At 36.7% G+C, this 21,795-nt stretch overlaps 1 protein-coding gene across 1 annotated transcript in view; it reads right to left on the minus strand.

Moving 5' to 3' along the window:
* The window catches only part of RAF1 (Raf-1 proto-oncogene, serine/threonine kinase), a 54,632-nt gene extending 33,241 nt beyond the window's left edge, over positions 1-21,391 (minus strand). The window contains exon 1 of the mRNA XM_039886768.1: positions 21,042-21,391. The gene's annotated coding sequence lies outside the window, so the exon portion shown is untranslated. The remainder of the gene's footprint in view (positions 1-21,041) is intronic.
* Between the last annotated feature and the right edge of the window lie 404 nt (positions 21,392-21,795).

The following is a 21,795-nucleotide window of genomic DNA, read 5'->3' on the forward strand; positions in this document are numbered from 1 at the left end:
ATGACTTTAGGGGATTTGTGAACAAAACATAAATAACACTAAATCAATCAAATATTATGATAAGGAAAAGATCTCAGTTTGGTATCTAATACTTTCTAATCTCCCTTAAAAAAAAAAAAAAAGAATAGATTTCAAGCTCAAAAACACTGACAGACTGAGCAGAGGGGAAATCTTGAGATGGTTACTGAAAAATAGGATGAATAAAGTGGACACTGATGGAGCTGAAACAAAGGTGCTGATGAAGCACTACCAGAGACTGAGTGAACCAATGGGAACCCCTGTTGATCTCCCAACATTAAAGGGCCCCAAATGAGTCCACTCTATTTACTCCAGTAAGATGAGGAATCTGACCAGGAATTCCCTGGGGTGATGGTTAGGAAGATTAATCAAGGCCACAGTCTTCTGTCCTCACCTCCAGATCAGAACCCAAGGCCATATGCACATATGTGGGTAAAACGGCGATGGGTAGGAGAAGAAACTTTTCTGGAACTCCATGATACAGGAACCCAATGCACTGTAAAACCGAAACCTGTTGCTGAAGTTACACTAGTAATGTAAAGAGGCTGCAGTTAGAAATTTAAGGATTGATGGAATTAAAAGTTTGTAGAAAAATTGAGGGTTTTGAACAGATTTTGTGTGAGGTGGTCACGTCTCCTCTATCCGAATGTATTAGTGGGATGGATATTATGTCTAACTGGGGATTGTTTCCCCAATCTAATAAAAATATAACAGAAGTCATGTAAGTCCACCCTCGGGTCAGTTTTAATTGGGCATGCTAAATGGAAACCATTAGAATTGCCCAAGTCCACAGAGGTGGTTAACTTAAAGTAACAGAGAATACCTGGCGGACAAAAAGAGATTACCATGTTAATTAATGACATGCTAAATAGTCTTTCTGGCACCAGGGACCAGTGCTTCTATGAGAATCTAATTCCTGATGATCTGAGGTGGAACTAAGGCAGTGATGCTAACGCTGGGGAGTGGTTGCAAATACAGATGAAGCTTTGCTGGCTAGCCCACCACTCATCCTGCTGTGCAGCCCCGTTCCTAACAGGCCACCGACTGGTACTGGTCCACAGCCTGGGGGTTGGGAACCCCTGTGCTAGAAGTTGGAGTGCTGGTACCAATGAATTTGCTGTAAACAGCCCTGTGTGGCCTGTGAAAAAAGCAGATGGCTGGCTAACAGTAGACTCTCAAGGCTTAAATAAAGTTGTAGAGACCATAGCATCAGTAGTTCCAGACATGGTCTCAACCATTCACAAAATACAGCAGACTAAAGGAGGCTGGTACTTAGTGACCAACCTTGCAAATGCTTCTCCATCTCAATCAGAAAAGAGCCAACTACAATTTGCCTTGGGAAGGATTCCAATTTATTTTTACTATGCTGCCACAGAGTTATCTGAACTTACCCGCTTACTGTCATAATTTGGTCAGAAATAATCTGGACTTGATGTAGGTCTCAAGTATAAAAATACACTATAGTAATGACATTATGATAATATCAGAACCAAAGAGTAAGCCAGAACTGATTTGAAGGCAATGGTGAAGCATATAACCGACTGGGGCTGGTTAATAAATCCAGCAAAGATCCATGAGTTTGCCTCCTCTAAATTAAGTTCTTTGAGGGCAGGAACCAATCTTCAGCTCCCTCACCTTGCTTGGAATTTGGCACAGAGCAGGTCAAATATGTACTAAATAAATGAATAAACAAGCAGTTCAATCAATGCTTGCTGACAAATGTAATTCACCTGACAGCATGCTCTTTGAACTGATGTTCCTTGGTCTAGCTTGCTGCGCATTTGAAATATAGGTGGTTTAGGAGTAAGCTGGGTGCTATTATTTAAGTTCTGGGGTTACAAGTAACATAATATCCACTTCAATTGCATAAATAAAAATAATTTACTGATTCATTCAACTGACAAGACCAAAGATAGAAGAATGGCTTCAAGAAGGCTTGGTCTAATGTCTCAATGATGTCACTAAAGATCAGGTTTCATTTTCTCCTCCACCTACCTTGGTATTTGCTTCGACCCCCCCACACTCCCAAATCACAACATGAGTGACTACAAACATTCTGAGAACTACATGCATCCTCATTTAAGTCTAGGAGGTAAACAGCATTGCTCAGGGAAGCTGTTTGGAGTAAGGGAGCCCCAAACATGATTCTACATCTTACTGGCCTTTAGTGAGTCACTGTGACCAGATCATTATGTCTAAGTAGCTGGGCTTTACTGAATGGTTTAAGCTAATCAGGCTCTCCCCTAGAGCTAAGGATGGGGTCGATGTCATTAAAACAGAATAGTTTTGCAAAAGGAAATAAAAGGTTGACAGTTCCTCATGGAAAAATATGAACTAAAGTTACCATGAGGGGGTGGGAGTGGAGATAGAAACAAACAGAAATATCCTTAAATCGGCCTAGTGTGCATATTCTTAAATTATACAATCAAAATTCAGGTAATATATTTAACTTCAAGCTTCTCAGGTATTGCCATTGTTCATACAACACCCACCCATGACAAATCATGCAAGCAGCATGGGTCTTCTTAAGTCCTTACAGCTCTGTTCTTTCTTTAACAAATCTCAAGGGAAAATCCTTACAATGCTGTATCCTGATGAGCAGGCAGGGGATATGATACTAGAAGTTTTCTTATTCAATTGCTTCTCTGGAACACATCTATCACTAGGACTAGAGGCATAAAGTTTCCAGAAAATAAAATGAGACATAACAGAAAAAGGACAGACTTGACAGGTAAAGAAAAAGAAAACCAGCCATCTTTTAGGCATCTACCATGAGGTAGGCCCTGCGCTCATAGGTGTTTATATGGCATTTTATTTAATCCACATAACTCTGAGGCAGATGTTAATCTCAATTAACAATAAGACTCAAAAAAGTTACATAATTTGCCTTACCTAAGTTTAAATCCCAGATCTGCAACTACAAACGTGACCATAAATAAGTCACTACCTTTTTGGACCTCAAGTTACCTTCTCTGCAAAACATGGAGTTGGATGAGATGATCTATAATGATCCTTCTAGCTCTAAAATCTTACTATGATCCTAGTGCCATAAAAATGTAACATATATTAAAATTTTCTAATATAGAATATTGCTTTCCCAGCTTTCCAATTAGACTATACCAAGCAACCTTTTCTTAATAATTTATAAATTACTATAATGAGTAACCTCTGGTTACTGACAACATAAATACAGATTTTGGAATCATTTGTTATTTCCAACAATTTTACTCAAGACTTCTTAGTGAGGGAGGTTAATAAGGTAACTAATATTTTTAAATATTTTTATAATACACCTATTATGAAGTAAAATTCAAGAACCAAAGATTTAGATAAAACATGACTTCGAAGAACTTGCAGGTTTAAAAGAGTAGGCATTTAACTTTCTCCAATATTTAGTGGAAAGTTTCAAAAACAATTAATGTAATAAATGTAACATAGAGTTTTGTCTCCCAGTTCTTGTACTCTGCCAGTGCCACTTCTATCACTTTATTTACCTCTATTAACTTCCTTACTCCTCAGCATGTGCTCATGACAACCTGGTTTGAGAAAAAGAGATAATCAAGTTTGTGTGTAAAGAAACACAACAGAAGAAAAAGAGCCTATGGACCTAGCCTTACTGAGTAATGAAAAGGCTTTACTTAGCACAGGCTTACCTGCAAGATCAAAGCTACATTCCAGAAGATTAAGGCTACCAAAAATCCAACATTCAGGCAAGCATTGTCCTCCTACATACTTGGACCACAAAACCGCATACACTGTTATAAGATTTTTTTTAAACATACAAAATATAAATTTTTAAACTCCATGAGAGCAGTGACTCAGCTTTGTAAACCTCCATAAATTTAACTCATAGAAGAATACTTGGCAAGTAGTTTTGAATTACTAAATAAACTGAGCATGTGCTTTAAAGTCAGGAAAGATCTGTAGTTGAATAACCTCCTTGGTGTGTGGACCCGGGCAAATCACACCTAAGCTTTAATTTCTTCATCTGTAAAATGAGCACAACTATATTTAAGAGGCTGTTGTGAGAACTAAATGAAAAACTACAAAAAAAAATGCAAAACTCAAGGTCTGGTACATAGTGAGCACTTACTCTCAGACAGCTATTATTAATATGATAGCTATATTACTGTTATTGATAATAAAACAGTGTTTATCAGCACACCAAAGTAACAAAGATATCCTTGATTCTTTTATTTTTCCACACTCACCATATTTAATTATCCATCACATCAGTTCAAAAATCTAACCACTTTAATCTAACTCCAGCCAATCTAAATTAAGCCATCATCATCTTGCCAAATTACCCTCCAAGTGTCACTATGTCCACTCCCAATCCCTCTCAGTCTATTCTCTACAGAGTCATCTTAAAACACAAATCTGGTCACATTATTCCTCTGCTAAAATCCTCCATCAGTTCCCTATCACACTCAAAACCCAAATTTTTAAACTATGACCTATAAGTCCTTACATGATGGCCAGGCCTCTACCTCCCTTTTCGGCCTTATCTCTTACTCCTCTCTTGCTCACTCACTTCATTTCTGTCATACTGGCCTTCTTGCTGCTAGCTCACTTCTTGTCAATCATGTTTCCACTTAAATGTCACTCCTCAAAAGGGACCTCCTTGACCATCCTGCTCAAGTGTATCCTGCCTCTCTCTACCCACTATTCCTGTCTCTTTACTCAGCTTTCTAGTTTTCATTAATACTTTACAACATCTAATACTTTGAAACTATATTAGACATCTGCCTACTCAGTGATTATTTTCTACCTACCCCACTAGATAGTATGCTCCAAGAAACTAAGTTCATTTTATCCTTATAAATCCATCACCTTTAATAGTATCTAGCATATAGTAGGTCCTTGATATATTTCCTGAATGAATACTAATGCTGTCATCTGGGTCCAATGAGTGCTGAGTTCAAACAGAAATAATCAATGCAGTCATTTAGGACTTACTCTATGTTGAGGGGCTACACTCTAGAATTAGAACATTAACAATTGTGGAATGCTGCAACTATAGAATCAGCACAATACAATTGTTGACTGGCAGTCAGCTAAAGTCATATAACAGCTCATCAGACAGATCCCAGACAAAAATCAGCTGATAATATCCAACTGAAGCTATTATGGAATTCTACTATGCTGGAGTTATTTCCAAAGTTTGATTTACCTGTATTGTTTGGCATTTCCCTTCAGTTTTGTTTTGTTTTGTTTTAAATAAAACCATTCTAGTTCCTGACCTGTCACACTAAACTGCAAACATTTTCCTCCTACACACATATCCAATTTGCCCTAAATATACACTGCTGAAAATAATAAGTGGTTTTAAACCACAGTGTCCTTACTAAAGAAATAGAGAAATGTTTTTAAGAATTGATCATGCAGAATGCAAAAGAGGAAATTCAGATTTGGCGAGGGTAGGGGAGATAGTTCAGTTCAAAGGAAATAATTCTCAAACATCTGAGTACACGTCACAAAACAAGAATGCTTTCTTAAGCGTTACCGAATAATGTTATAATTTAGATTCTTCGAAGTTAATTTAAAGTATTCTTTGTGTACTTAAGCTGTCAATCATGAAACCAACCACACATTCAGTAAGATTAAAGAGTAAATAGTAATTAAGGGTAAAATTAATAAATAATTAAAGATTAATACAGCAGTATTATAGAGTAAACAATAAACAGGAGTAATTCAGTAAAACTTAAAATTATGTTACTGTTTCCAGCAAGTTCCAGAATGTGCAAAAAATAAATAAACAGTGACAGAACCGCTACATTTTTATATCATGTTTGCAAATGATTCTATAACCTATGGCAGTCACTGCTTTCTCTGTACTTACTATGGGCCAAACTCCATAGGCCATAATGTAGCCCTAAGAATAATTCTCCATTTTAGTAAATGAATGAGGCAAATTTCTCAATGAATAAAAACAAGGGACTGCTGAACTTCAACAAGTTTTATAGGACACAGCTAACGAGCTGATTGCTATGGTATAAATTTCTCAAACTCCTTCTTGAATAATTCAAAAATATAGTAATGTTAAGAAAAACTCAATTTTTACAGCAAATTCATATTGTTTTAAACCAGGTATACATTCCTGAGGGTTTCCATAAACAACATGCACCAGTACAGCCAATAAGTTTTCTGCTATACGCCAAGCAGAAAGCTCTGAAGAAAGACTATATAGAAGCAGTAGGCCAGTGATTTTGAATTCCTTAACACTTTCAAGAAATAAGATTAATTACCTTTTTAAGTCTAAACATTGATAAGGCGAGGTACAAGTCCTCCCTGTAATACTGCACTCTGTCTTCAGGCAACAAATCAAATGGCTGGTAAAAGCAAAGTACCTACTACTCAACCCTCAGACGTCAGCAAAGAAATCAAACATTCTGTTGGCTAAGGCTGCAATCCTCATGCCCCAGTCTACATAAAGCTCCATGTGGCTGAGAAACCAGTTATTGTAGGTAGGAACACTCAGGTATGAAAACATGTTAAGGACTGGATAAATAAAGTTAGTAAATATAGGGACCACACTATGTTTGTGAAAATTGAATTGTTAAAATTTTTTTTTAAAAATCAAGTTATTTCTTAGTGCAATTCCTAATAAGCTGTTTGAAGTGATATTACAAAAGATACTTGTATAATTTATTCTGTTCATAATCCAGGAGAATACTGAGTTCTGATAAAGGCATTTTAAACTCAACACAATCATTTCAGCCTTCTCATACTGAGGCCCAGCTCTCACAATAATTTCAGTGAACTGTTGCATTCAGAGACATTTCTAAAAATGAATAAATAGTGCCAGATTAATAAAATATAAGTTAAAAAACAAACTTTCCAAAACCCTGAGAAGGTCTTGCTTTTTTTATTTTCGAGTTTACCAAATGCTACAAAAAAATGCTTTGAAAGCAAGACCATGTTTAAGGTTCAAGATTATTAGGGAGCAGCAAGCATACATACAAAATACTAATAAGCAGCCTCAGGACAACTAAAATCTGATAAGACTACAATTATGAAAATGTAACTAGCAGTACTTAGGGTATAATTTTAAGTGATTTTAGTCTTATGCTTTACGGTCCATCTTCCACCTCAAAGCCTAATCTGAAGTATACATGTTTGACTGGAAATGCTACTATACCAATTTCTGGAGAGCAGTCACTTAACATTTCTCATTGATTCTCTTGTTACACAGCTCTTCTCCTGAAAGATGGGGTTAGATTCCTTTGAGCCACAGTAAGAAAAACCAATTTTAGCAATCCTGATTAATACAGGAAGCTTTTTAGAAGTTTGATGTACAAGAATCAAAAAGTCTTAAAACTTCTGCCTGAGAGAGTCAAGAAGCAGTTGGCAAAGGCAGGGTTAAGGCTTACTTTGTTTCATCCTTTCCCTACCTCAGCTAGTCAAGCAGCCAAATAAACCTTACTATTGACCCTGAGTAGGGAAGCACACACATACACCAAACAATGTAAATACTTCATTTTAAATTTTCTTCATTAGTATTTATAACCGGACATTCTGAAAAACCTTGTTTTCTAGTTTTCCTTCAAATACTGTCTTATATTTCACTCAAAAATATTACATTGGCAGAGCAAAAATACCTAAAGTAACCAGCACTTTGGTGTTTAAATGAGATTTTAAGAGACTCGATCTACCTAAAACCTAGTTTCTGAGAATGAAGCAATGCAGTCTGTGATTGAGACTGATTCCAGAAAGTTTACTTCAGTCAAGAAAAACTTAACAATTTTACAGAACTTAAGTTTATTCAGCTCTCATTACTTTCTCACACGACTGTAAAATTAGACTAAAGCAGGTACTATTTCTACTTCTTTTTTAGATGAAGAAAATGTGACGTTCAAAAGGTTTAGTGACAACAAATTCAGATCCTCATTAAATTACAGCTATATTATAACAGTGATTTAACCGTGTAATGTTACTATTATAGTACTTAGAAATTGTTTAAATAATGCAGCAGACCTGTACATGGAGGAAAGGAAAAAAATATATGTAACTTTATATATAACTTTAAATTTTTCTTCATATTTAAAAGATGTTTACTTCATTTCTAAATAACAATTTAAATTCATTATCCTAGTATTCCTTTTGCTTTTTCTAACTTGGCCTTTCTTCTTATCCACTGAAAGATACAGAATAGAGGGTATATCAAAAATATAATCTTTTATTCAAAAAGCTAATTCTCATAATCTGCAGTAAATGGATAGGACTTAAGACAAATACAATGAAAATTTTATAAATTTCTTTTAAGCCATTCTTTTTTATCCTCATTCCAAAAAAGTTAGATAAAATAAAATCTCCATGTAATAAGACTGCTGAAATATAAACCATGACTCACTAATTCTGACTATTAGTCAATACAAAAGAATTCCTATACATCAAATAACCAAGGCACTGTCCTCCAGTTAAAATTCTGTTGTAATATTATCTAGCTGCCCTGAGTTTCTCCTTCATTTGCAAGCAAGGAGGAGGAACTGGGAGCAAGAGCTTTAAAAGTCTGTGGCACAAATGACCTGAACACACTAAATAAAAAGCCTGTATTTTTAATAGCCTTTAACTTACTGACATCTAAATTTAATTTACTTGTATTTCTTTCTCTTATACTTGGCATGTTTTGTAACACAGGAGGATTAAATAACACATGAGCGTATAGTGTTAGCCTGAGATAGTAAATGGTACCTATTATCATTTGTTATACAAGCAGTGATGGTTGTACTGATTACAATAACCAGAAACTCTTCTAGTAGCCCTTAAACCTGCAGCCTACGTTTTTCTGAGTTCAGAGCCTAAAACTCTTAACCACTATGCTAATGTGTTCCAAAAATTAAGCTCCCAGTTCCAAAGTACAGATCAATTGTGAAAAACCATGTTTAGCTCTCACATTACTTGGGGGAATAACACTGGCTGTACATTATCTTATTCATATGCTATTTACAAGCTATCTCCATATTCCCAGAGATCCTCTGCAGGGTCTGCATGGGGCAATTCTAGTTGTTTTTACCCATTTAGTCTATAACTTGGAACCTGTGAATGACATCAACACACTTCTAAATTACCTAAAATTAACCAAAGCATAACTTTTTGGAAAATACTTCTCTCCCCGCTTAGATCAATCATTTCCTCAAAAGCATCTTATTTTTATCTCTTCAGATAGGAGAAATAAGACAAGATTTAATGTTAAAGATAAGAAAACCAAATGCCATATACGATTTATAGCAACTTAAGAGCTTGAGACATGTAAAATATCCTATTTTGCTGTTCTTTAATCAAAATATAGGCAAAAGTAGCTCTATTAACTTTATATGGTATACAATTTTATTTGAAGTATGTGTCAGTTTATATTTTAATCAGTTAACTAAAATATTCTAACACTGTATCTTCCTGACAAATCAGAAAATTAGAAAATAGACTGGGAGTACAGAATAGGAGAAATGGTAGTAATAAAATAAACTAAGTACATTATTTTTAATAACTTTAATAACCTTTCTGATCAGAACACTATTTCAAAGACTTGTCTACTCAATTTTGATTACTTAATTGCTTAATGAACCTTTAAAATTACAAAAGCCAATACAATCATTTTAAAAATCTTTCCACAAAGCTCACTTTTCAGAGTATTACCTATCATATAAAATTCCAAGCATCTTAAACACTCTCAGAAAAACTGGCAAAATTAGTGCAGAAAACTTTCCAGAGAGTGAAGTCCTTCCATTAAATGATAAATGTTTAAAACATTAAGTAGACATCCCTAATCACCCCCAGCTTTAGATTAAAGGCTTCAGTATGAGCCCACAATCTTGCCCAAAGTGCTTGCATAAACTGGGTACATTTTACATACATGTGACAGGAAATTTCCTAGAAGTTTATGAAATATGAAGTAGTGATAGAGGGTAACATTTTAGAAAGAATATTTCTAAAAGTATTACTTTAAACTATATCCCTAAATTAAATATTTAAGATCCAAAAAAAAGTTTACACATATAAAGTAATAGCAAAATGTATTCATTATCATCTTACAGAAAAAAAAAAGAGTAATGGAAATAAGTATTTCTACTCAGGTCAACAAAAGTTTAGGAAAGACAACTCTTCAAAAGGGATATCTCTGAGGACTCTACAAAAAATGAGTACTTGGAGAGAGAAATTAGTTTAGAACTTGATCGCAGCCTTCAATAATTTCAGAGTTTAGTTGAGGAAGTAAATAAGGTGGGGTTAAACATATAAGGCCCATAAGAAGGAAATGGAACTACTTTAAGTTATAAAATGATAGAACAGAGGGCATTCCCGGAAACCTAACAAAAAGAGTAAATTTGCATCACACCTAGGGATTAAATTCTGAAGTGAAGATAGGATGCAGGATGGAGTCCAAATCAACCTAGAAAATCCCTTTATTCTCTGATTAAGTAGGTGGCCTGTTATTTAGGTTATTTACCCCATTTCTCTTTGCTTTTTCCTCTTTAAAATAAGGATCATAATGTATGTACCTAATCACCAGGCTGTTGGGAAGATTAAATAAATTAAGAATAATATTTTTAGAAATTGGCAGGTGAATAGTCAATCAATAAAGGTAAATTTTTACCTTCAGAGATCACTGTTTTTTAAATTGTTTCTTTAGACAAAAAAATCACACTCAACTGTAAGATGGTCAAACTATAAGACTTGTGAGAATTGAGACTGATGAAAGAATAGATTCATTTTCTTCAACTGCAATCAAAATCTCATAAGAATAGTTTTGGGTGACAGAGTAAAAACATGATTAAATACTCATATTTTAATGTGCTTATCATGCACATTACTATTTCCCACTTAAGCTCATTTCCCACTTCAGCCCACCTCGGTCCATCTGAGAGACTGGATGATCAAATTTTCAAGATTATCCCAGTTTCCTTTAGAAAATATGTACTTTGTTCACTTTTTGTTTTTTTTTTTTTAAATTCAATTGGTCCCACAACACTGGGGGGAAAAAAATCACCCTTGAAAAGTTTCTGCTGAAGAGATATGCTCAAACACTTAAAAGTCAAATGTCATCTCATTCAAGTTAGAAAACAATAATATATCTAGTTTGGAAAAGGCTTAGGCTACAGTTTCCCAACCAGTCCAAAAGGGCACTCTGATGCACTGCACGGTGGTGTGTGTCAATATTTTGAGTTTCTTCACTCCTCTTTCTCAATTTCTGACCACAAACTGGTAACTTCATCAGATGACTGGCCAGCATAAACACACATGAAGAAATGTGACACTCTACTCTTCTAAAAATTACCAAGCAGGAGCTGCCCAAGTTTAGAAAAGATTCTGATTTTTTTAAAAGGTAATTAATTTTAAATACAAGTTAAAAATTAACTAGTTCAAAACAATATGTTAAACCAATCAGTTTCACAGTGAAAGACATCTGGAGCCAATTTCATTTTTAACTCTTGTCACAAGTTAGTTTTTCATTATTTTCATTTTAAGTCACTTTGAACTCTTTTTTAATCCAAGTTTTATTTTTCATCTCCAAATCAGTCAGTTTCTCATTTAGGCAGCAACTGCTAATTTAAAAATGAACAGACCCATTTAGAAAGCATATCATTAATTCAAGTACCAAAATATACAGTGCACAAATAAAATATGGTTTAGGGGATGATTATTCTGATGGCCAGGTAATGACAGAGTTAAAAAAAAAAAGGGGGGTCAGGGGTGGGGGAGGTGGCTACATAGTGAAAAGGTTAGAAAGAAAAACAAAAAAGTTACCCGATACCTCACCCTGCTAAGTTAATACTTGGAAACACTGACTTAACCTTGTATCACCGATATCTTTTCCACATAAAAGGCCTCAAATTTTAGTGGCAAATCGTGCATAATCAAATAATTTTAAAAATAGCGTTAGCCATCCTCTAAAATAAAGATGTGAAATATAAAATATAAAATAAGTGAATCTCCTATCTACCACATAAAAATACTAATATAAAACAGGACAAACAGAGACTCATGGACATGGACAATAGACTGGTGGTTACCAGAGGGTAGCGGGGAAGGGGAGATGGATGGGAGAAAAGGGGTCAAGTATGTGGTGACAGAAAGAAATCTAACTATGGGCGGTGAACACACAGTGTAATATATATATATGTCTTGCTGTTGAATTGTACACCTGAAACTTAATGAATTTCATTAACCAATGTCGCCATAATAAAGAAATAAAAAAATTTTTTAAATAAGAAAAAAAAATACTGATATATAATCTTAAGAACCAGAATGATTATATACTGCAACCTAGAACAAAACTGAGAGGAAAAGAATAAGGAACACTATTCATTCAACAGTTCCTAAGACTACTTTCAATTGCCAGCTGCTGAACAATATAAAATTCAGACAGATGTGGACCTTGCCTTCCACGAGCTTTTAAAGTAAAGGAAAAAAAACCATCATCATTTACCAAAGACTTAACTATGTGCTAGGCACAGTGCTAAGGGCTTTCAGAATGACAAGCAGGCCTACGACAAAATGTGGCAGCTTCTCTGGGTGGTGGGGGAAGATAACTTCTCAAGAAAACTACTATGAGATTAGGAATGTGGAAAGGTCACTGGTAGCTTGAGTGGAAGAGGATATGGACAATAAAGGATGATTTCACTGTAATATTTGAACTAGAAAGAGTAGTATTTTGATAGATGCATAGGTAAAACAAAAGCTAAAGTATATCTATCCAGGGAATGAGGGTAGAGGAAAAGTCTAGAAAGAAACGAACCAGTTGTTTTTACTTTTTACACAACTTCGTTTTCCTTTTATTTTTAATTTTAATAGTTAGTGACTTTATAAACATAGAAACTGTAAATAGAAACCTATCTCCATCCTCAGTACCTTCTAAAACTTTTGCCCTGCTTTATTTTTTTCCTAGAGCACTTATGACATATAAATTAATGGTCTTTTTTTTTTTAACAACTTAATAATATTCTTCAGTGTTTTCTCCATGCTTATAATCCCATACAGATGTTAATACATACACATATAGGTTTTAGCAATAATTTATATTTCCCAAACTACTACTCTTTAAAAAGCTATATTGACTGATTACAGAATACATGTTCATGGGGCAGGGAAAGTAAAAATATAGAAAAATACAAAAATTAACCTATAGATGGCTCTTGCTAACATTTGTGGACATACGTATCTTTTTTATGTATAGATATATATTTTATATTTTTCTTTGTAAAAATGGGATCTTCTTGAACAACTTTTTTCAGTTAATATATCTTATCACCCAGGATGAACTGAAATCATCTTTCATCAACTAACTGAATACATTTGATATGTGGGTATTAAGAAAGGTAACTACAATAACTACATGTACCAGCTTGTCAAAAAACTTTATTCTTTTCAAAAATGATGAGTTATTGTGTAATTAGTGTATCTCTTTGAAGAATATTATATACAAATACATTTATAAGGGAGAAAAAAGTCTATTAGATGCAAATAGAGTCAATTTCTAAGCTTCTGGTTTGCCTATTAGCTCTAACTAACAGAAAGAAAAAAGCCTAGGGCCACTTCATATCCATTAGGACAGATAAAATCAAAAAAAAACAGAAAATAACAAGTGTTGGCAAGGATATATATGGAGAAACTGGTGGGAATGCAAAGTGGTACAGTTGCTGTGAAAACAGTTTGGCAGTTGCTCAAAAGGTTAAACAGAACTACTGTATGATCCAGCAATTCCACTCCTAGGCATATACACATAGGAAGGCAGAGATTAATACATACACTTGTAAACTAATGTTCACAGCATTATTTATAACAGCCAAAAGGTGGAAACAACCCAAGAGTCCATCAACAGATAAAATATTACATACACACGAACACGTACACGGGAATGTTATTCAGACATAAAAAGAAATTAAATTCTGGTACATGGTACAATATAGATGAACCCTGAAAACACACTAAGTGAAATAAGTCCCTTATATGAGATACTTGGGATAGACAAATTCGTAGAGAGAATGTAGAAAAGTATTTACCAGAAGCTTGGAGTAGGGAGGAATGGAGAGTTATTGTTTAATGAGTACAGGGTTCTGTTTGGGATGATGAAAAAGTTCTGGAAATAGTGGTGATGGTTGCACAATGTTGTGAATATACTTAATGCCACTGAATAGTACACATATATGGTTAAAATGGAAAATTTTATGTTATGTATAGTTTACCAACACCTCCCTCCATACACACACACACACACACACACACACACGCCCATGGGGCCCATTTTGTAGTGTCAAACAGCTAAATACTTGTCATGAAGGTGATGATCTCTAGTCTCACAATCTCACTTTAATTCCAATCCAGACTAAAGTCAAGGAAGGTGGAAGAGAATCATTTATCCCCTCATTCTCTCTGGTTAAAACTTTCTTCCATGTATTAAGCCTATGAATGCAGAAAGAAATAGCCAGCAGTTTGAGTCGATGAGTCAGGGAGCTGTTAAAGCAGGCAAACGTCTTCAAGGAGCTGGCAGTGAGAACCCAGAGCACTCTACAGATAACACCCAATAGAACTAAGCAAGGTAACTCAAAAGATGTCCTAAGTTTAGTAAGTGTATCCGCTTAACTGTAAGCATTTGTGTGTGTGATGGGTAGTAAGAAAGAACTAAATCCACAGGTGATAAACCTCTGAATCTCCACTCATTCAATTAATGTTTGTTATATAATCAAGACAAAGTTTTAAGAACTGGAGATTTAGAAAAATGAGCAAAATATTTAAAGACCTTAAGTCTAGCCAGACATGTAAGACATCTATACAAAAAATTCAACTCAATAAACATTATTTAACACCGTATATTCAACAAATTGAGCTGCGGATCAGGGGCTAGCTGTTATGCTAAACTCTGGGTATTTCAAAGGTGATTAATACACAGTCTTCTAAGAAAAGAAGAGTGGGATAGTCTACAGTGCACAGTTCCAAAAAAGTACTTTCACAAACCATTTAAGTTTAAATAAAAGGTCACAGGAAACCTATTAAGTATTGGAATTTAGATTCAACACTTTCACCAAAGATCACAGGGCTGATCCCTCAGCCTCTCAAAGGGAAAAATTTTTTTTTCACAAGTATTGATAAATAAGGAAACTGCACATTGAGTTGGAAACATTGAGTTTTATAATCTACTGGAATGTACAGTAAGCTCACAAATGACTATAAATAAAGGCCATAAAAATAAATGCAAAGAGTTTTAAGGCAGGGTTCAAGGAAGGAAACAACAATAAGTGAGAAGAGAAAAAGATCAGGAAATGACATTTAGAAGATGGTGCTCAAAATGCTCTTAAAAGAGGAACAGATAAAAGTGAGGAAATCATGCCAATCTCTCTTCATTAGATAAGATCCTGAAGTAAAGAACTTGCCTTTTTCACCCTGTACAAAGCACATTAGCCTGTACCTACTTAAGTGCTTAAAAAATGGTTTCTGAATTATGCTCCAGATAGTGTGAGGAATCAGTTAGCAAGACATAGAAGCAAGAACTCTATGTTTAGTCTGATATGCAATGGAGGAGACTCTTTGGAAGATTTGCAAAAGATTTGCACGTCTACACTTGAATATTCTTATATCATCATAAAAAAGATATAGAGAAGAACCCCATATTTCCCTCTATGAAAGAAAATTAGGTAGCTGGAGAACAAGAGGAAGGATTACTCTGCACAGCACAACTTTGTATCCTTTTAATTTTGTGGCAGGTGACTATTATCTATTTGAAAAATTAATAAAATTTAATTTTTAAGAATCTGCACATTGAGAAAATGAATCTGGCTATAATGTGGAGGATGTACTGGCATGAGAAGAAGAAAAAAAGAGTTCAATTCACAGGTTCTAATGGTCCAGGCAAATAGTAATAAAAGCCTGAACTAATGTGAAAGAAGTAGATAGTTGAAAGAAGCTCAAAAATATAGCTGTCACTGTAATCTGACAGTGACTGAATGGAGTGACATAAGGGCCCAGATCATGAATTGAACTGTTTTAACATTATTAAATGTATTTTCTACTATAAAAGCAATATATTCAGAGACTATGAAAAGTATAAAAAGGAACATTATCTTTATTTCTACTGTTTAAAAACCACTGTTAACATCTCCATGTATTTTCTTCATATGTGTAGGTTCTGAATTTTTTAACAGCTTAAGATATAATTCACATACCTTACAACTCACTCATTTAAAGTGTACAATTCAATAGCTTTTATTACATTCCTAGCATTGTGCATCCATTTCCACAATCAATTTTCGAATATTTTCATCACCCCAAAAAGAAACCCCAATCACACAGTCACTGCCCATTCCGCACTCCCTCCAGCCCCTGGCAACCACTAACCTGTTGTCTGTCTCTATACATTTGCCTATTCTGAACATTTCATATAAAAGTAATCATATAATATGTGGTCTTTTCTGACTGTATTTTCATTTAACATAATGTCTGCAAGGTTTAAACATGTTGGAGAATAGATCAGTATATAATTTCTTTTTATTAGTAAATAATATTCCACTATATTGTTTTTATATACAACTACGATCATTCTAGATACATAATTTTGTGTTCAGCATTTTCCATGTCATAAATGCTTCATATATGCCATATTTAATGAAGAGCTTAGTGTCCCATCAAAGTGGCTATACCCCAGTTTACGTAATCATTTTATTACCGTTGATCATTTGAACTTCTTCCAGTTTTGCCTATTGTAAATAAACTTTGTTAAATGCAAATAGGAGCTCCTTTCTGAATGACCTATGTGGATCTAGGGAAATGCCTCTCTCTGAGACTCTGAGCTTCCTAATGAATTTTGGAATGAAATAAGATTTGCCACATATAACCTGTCATGTTCTTCCAGGAAAAACTCAGAATTTCATTTATCCCAAACCTAGGTAAAGGACATGTTAAAAAGCTATCCAAGTCTGAAAAGGATGCCTCCAAAATACCCATTTTAAGAATGAAAACAAGTAATTTTAAAGACATATTGAGTTAAACATTAACTAGCTTGACTCTCATCAGAAATGTACATGGATGGAGAAAGGTAAATATTTTGTCCAAATGGAATGCCTAGTAGCTTCAAAAAAAATCAGACCACTTTTACTCTCCATAGCAGACTGGAAGAATATAGGAAAGAACATCTTGACTAAAACAGTAAAAATATGCTTACTCTTGCTATTAAATGACAGTAAATTAAACCCAACAAGTAGAAAAGAAAGAAACTAGTAGAATCCACAAAGTCCTCAGAAGCAATTAGACATTGATTGCCATTGCCTGCTGTTCCCATTCATTAACCAAAAATGTAAATAATCTCTAAATCACAAAGGTTTTTAAATTCTAAACTAGTTTTAGGATTGTTAATCCTCACCCAGTAAAATCCCTTAGAATCTGATCTAAAAATAAAACTGTGTGTCAAGTGTTCCTCAAGAAAAACTATGTACACTGATTGGAATGTGAAGCAATTAACACACTTTGTGATTTGCCAGAGACTTCAGACAGCCTGGGCCAAAACTAGTAACAAAGAAAGAACTAGTTAAACGGAGATGCTAGGAGTAATTTTAGAAGAAAAGCTAACAGATCTGAAGCTAACTACTAAAATTATTGAGAGCTACATAAGTATTATGGGAGAAATGAAGGAAAAGAATGATTCAATCACTGTAAAAATTAATGAAAATTTTGATATATAATTAAGGAACTTTTACTCACAACTTTTAAAGCTAGAATACCCAGCCCTTACTATCATGAAGATTACAGGCAAAATAGTTTAAGCCCTATACCCAAAATACTAACTGAATTTGAATTGGAACTCAAATATCTAGTATTACATTTTGAATCTAGTCAGTTTATTAAGTAGGAATTCTTATCCATCCATACACATACATGAACAAACAAAACACATACAAAATAAGACAACCTAAAACCTGAAACAACCTCATCCTAAATGAGCCCAATGTTCCTTGATTTCCACTCAAGGTGAGCAGTTTTCTACCTACAGTCATTTGTTTTGAAGAAATGAGACTCCCATGTTCTGCACAATTTAAAAAACAAAAAACCTCAAGTCAAAGCACAATTTTGTGGTTTCATAAACCCCCTACCGTCACATTAGTCCACTGCCTTTCAAAGGCAATATTTAAAATTCTCTTCTGCAAGTCAACATGAAGGCATGTTGTTTGGCTAACAAGCTCCTCCCAAGACCAAGATTATTATGTATGGCCTATTATGTTCCTAACATGCAAACAAAAGCACTCCCTCATGTAACATTTTTCTATTTTTAGGCAGTAGGTTACCAACTACTGAAAGTTTTATCTGAAATTAAAATGTAGTAGAACCATATATCTACTACTGACTCCTTAAAATAGTAATGAAGTCATTAATTTTATTTTCCATTTTAATAAGTAATCTAATGCTTCTGGAAAAGTAAAATTTAACTTCCAAGTTTAATCTTCAGAACAAAGCATCTATTTCAGATTTCACAATGGCATGTTTTAAACTAAAAGCAACTAGTTTCAGAGCAGTTGTAATAGAACACTTGATGTTTAACCATTCTCCATTTCATTTTTTAGAAACTTTTCATCATAAATGACTAATTTAATATGCTTTTCACTGTTTTCTTCTGCTAAACCAAATCCTATAAAGTATGTTCTAATGTATTTCACTCAAGCCTTCTATTTTGAAAGCACGCATATTTTTCAACTACTGACAAGAGTTTAACAAGACTAAGCAATCCCGCTACAATTTATAATCACAAATACATACCTAAAAGATAAGTTTTACAACAGAAACAGTAACAGGTTTATTTTCCCAAGTATCCAGTATTCAATCAAATGAGTCAAATGTTTCTGTTGCAATTTAAATAGCTTAGCCCTTGAAGTGATAAGGGTGAAAACAAGTCAAAAGAATATTTCTTAAACATTAAATTTATGGGAGTAACACTGGTTAATAACATATAAGTTTCAAGTGTATAATTTTATAATACATCATTGTGTGCTCACCACCCAGAGTCCTATTCCATCACCAAGAAAAGAATCTTAATATTCTTCAGTGGTACAGAAGCATCACAACCCAAGAAAGATTTAGGAACTGCTAGCTGAAGCCTGTTAACATCATAATCACTTTAGCATAGCATTAATCACAATATAGCTATTTGGGAGAAATAATGTTCAAAGAGCTAAAGACTTTATAAAAGAATTGGAATCCATGGAATCAATCCAAAGAAATGGTTTATCCTATAAAACACATTTACTAAACTAAAAATATCTACTCACACTCTATACTTTTTCAGATGTTTTATACAATCTGGAAATTTATATATGACTGGGGAGCATGGTTTTTATTGTCAACAGCCATTTAAAATGTACTATTAGTGCAGTATACTACATCTGTAAAGTCAACATTTTTGTGAGCAAGTATAACTTGAGAAGACTCTTCTGCAAGAATCCCTAGAAATGAGTTCGGTTCAGTCCCCATGTACAAAGAAAGTACTTATCAAAAATGTTCTTAATTAGGTTTATCGACGTGAATCTTTTCAATTACTATCAGCTTCAACATCGAGAGGAGAAATTTATCAGCAAGAAAAAATAATTAGCAACGCTCATTTAAAATAATCCAAATTAAATGAACTAGTTCACTATCTTCAACAACTATCCTTCACAATCTAGCCAACTTTTCTTTTAGACCTTCATTTCTCACCACTTCCTTCCTGCACCCCAGACTACTTGCTGCTGCCCAAACTCATCCCCAACCCCTGCATGTTTCTTTCTTGTACCAGCTGTTCCCTCACATTAGAATGCTCTCTCTCTTCCTCCTCACCTGGTGAGCACTTACTCATCAGTCCAAATCTCAGCGCAAAAGTCTCCTCCAGTGGACAGGCTTCTTCGACTCTCCCAGGAAAAACTAGTTGTTCCAAATTCCCACAACACTTGGTAAGTCCATCCTTATCACAGCGCATTGTTTTCACGCCTCGGGAGCCAACCGAGGGCAGACTCCCTCCACTCAGGCCACAAAGGACAAGGCAAGCAGAAATACTTTGTGAACGTGCGCTGAATTCATTCCCTGCTTAGATTAAGCGATCCTCTAGAACCCAGTCACATCTCAAGGAGACCTAGGAAATCCTATCACTCTTCTCACCAGAGAATGAATACCAGAGGGCACACCCAGAGCCCTGGAAAGAGAACAATGAATGAACACAGCCGCTTCGCCTCTCCCGAAGTCCAAACTCCTCTCTCTGCGCATCGCCTAACGCTGCAAAGCCTCCGCAGCGCAGCTGCAGAATTGACGCGTCCTGGCGGCTCTAACGCCACACAAAAGACAGCCCTGGATCTTCACTCCAATGCATCCCGAGGCCAATCTTCAGTATAAGCATCTCAAACCTTTCATTAGTAACCCACAGAGTCCTAAAACTCTAGGCGAGGCCCCTATGCTTTTGTGGCGGGGCAGTGACCCATTTCCTCCTCTCGTCCTGGATTCCTCTCGTCTTCCCTAAAAAGGGTGTCACTTGAGTGACGGACCTTGAGAGAGATGCAAACCCGGGTCCCCCACTCCGCAGCCAGAAAGAAAAGGAATTAGCCCATCTGAATGACAACAGAGATATCGGGCAGCTCTGGGTGGATTTTCCCATTACCAAAATATGAGGAAAGTGCACCAGGTATAGGGGTGGCGCTGGCACGCTTCCCCAAAACACAAGAAAATCAGAATGGGAATGTGGGAACTCGTCTCGCCGGCCATGACACCGGGCCCCGGGGCCCCGCCCGTCAGCGCCGCCCGGGGTGACAGCGGCCTGGCCCGGGGCCTCCACCCAGCAGCCGTGGGGCCACTGTCAGCACCGCCCAAGCTGGGCCGCCAGGGAACCCGGCACCTTCAGCCCTGACGCCCGGCTCCCCCGCCCTCCAGCGCCACCCGGGGTTGACAGCGGCCTGGCCCGGGCCCTCCACCCAGCAGCCGTGGGGCCACTGTCAGCACCGCCCAAGCCGGGCCGCGGGTGAACCGGCGCCTTCAGCCCCGACGCCCGACTCCCCGAGCATCCAGGGCCCGGCCCTGCCGCCTACCTGAAGAACCGGGCCCCCTCCGTGTCTCGTCGTCCGGCTGCGGCGTCTGGCCCGCTCCTCCTCCCCGCAGTGGGTGAGGGAGCGGGAGGCGGTCACATTCGGCGCGTCCCCAGCCCAGGGGACGGGGCCCCGGGCAGCCCCCGCATCGTCGCACTCGCGCTCCGCGCCTCAGGGCACACGCCCCAAAGCCCGGCCAGCTGGCCCTCTTTGGGGCCCAAAGAGAGCGGTAGGGAAGGATCCTGTCTCACGCTCGTTCTCGTCTTACTCCCGCCATCTAAGATGGCGGCCCCAGCGCCCGCGATGAAGAAACTCTCGGGCGGCCCCAGCAAGCGAGCCCTCCGCTCGGTGCTCCTCCTCCCGACCTGAGGCGCCACCGCCTCTCTGCTTCTGCGCGAGCTTGCCTGGCGGCCGACTTCAAACTTGGCTCGGGCATCTATCGCTCTGGCCTATATTCAGGCCCCGCCTCCCAGGGAAAGGGCGTGGCCTCGCGAGCAAGCTGGTCGCCATTTCCGAGCGGGGGAGGCTATAGGACGGTTATTGATCAGCGCAGGAGAGAGGCGGTCTGCGGTAGAGAGGGTTCTGAGACCCAGAGAGCGCCAGCCTGCCAGCATCCCAAGACCCGGCAATAACCAGAAGTACCCTAGGATACACAACGTAGGAAATTGTCCAGGTTTAGTACATCCTCTGCAGAATCGGACTCAGGAGATGTCGAATCGCAACTCCTCCACTTCCCAGCTATGTGGAAAAGCCCCTA

This window comes from Pteropus medius, unplaced genomic scaffold (genome assembly GCF_902729225.1).
Source record: "Pteropus medius unplaced genomic scaffold, Ma_sr-lr_union100, whole genome shotgun sequence".
Lineage (NCBI taxonomy): Eukaryota > Metazoa > Chordata > Mammalia > Chiroptera > Pteropodidae > Pteropus > Pteropus medius.